The sequence below is a fragment of the Penaeus monodon genome, chromosome 34 (genome assembly GCF_015228065.2).
Source record: "Penaeus monodon isolate SGIC_2016 chromosome 34, NSTDA_Pmon_1, whole genome shotgun sequence".
Lineage (NCBI taxonomy): Eukaryota > Metazoa > Arthropoda > Malacostraca > Decapoda > Penaeidae > Penaeus > Penaeus monodon.
The window spans coordinates 23714887-23715086 of NC_051419.1; the positions used below are offsets into that span (position 1 = coordinate 23714887).

The window sequence follows — 200 nt, forward strand, 5'->3', positions numbered from 1 at the left end:
GGAGGAGGGAGAGGGAAGTAGGGTGTAAGGGGAGATAAAGAAAAAAAGAGAAAGGACAAGGGAATACGATAAAGCGCGATAGGAGAACAAATAAATCACAAAGGGAAAAACTGAAAACGAAAAGAACAAAGGAAGTGAGAATAAAAAAAAAGAAACATAAAATTGATGAAAGAGGAACAGGTGTAGTAAGAAAACATAAT

At 35.5% G+C, this 200-nt stretch overlaps 1 protein-coding gene across 1 annotated transcript in view; it reads right to left on the minus strand.

The window, feature by feature from the left end:
- Window positions 1-200, minus strand: part of LOC119594651 — an 18237-nt gene that overhangs the window by 16719 nt on the left and 1318 nt on the right. The gene's annotated exons all lie outside the window — the stretch shown is intronic.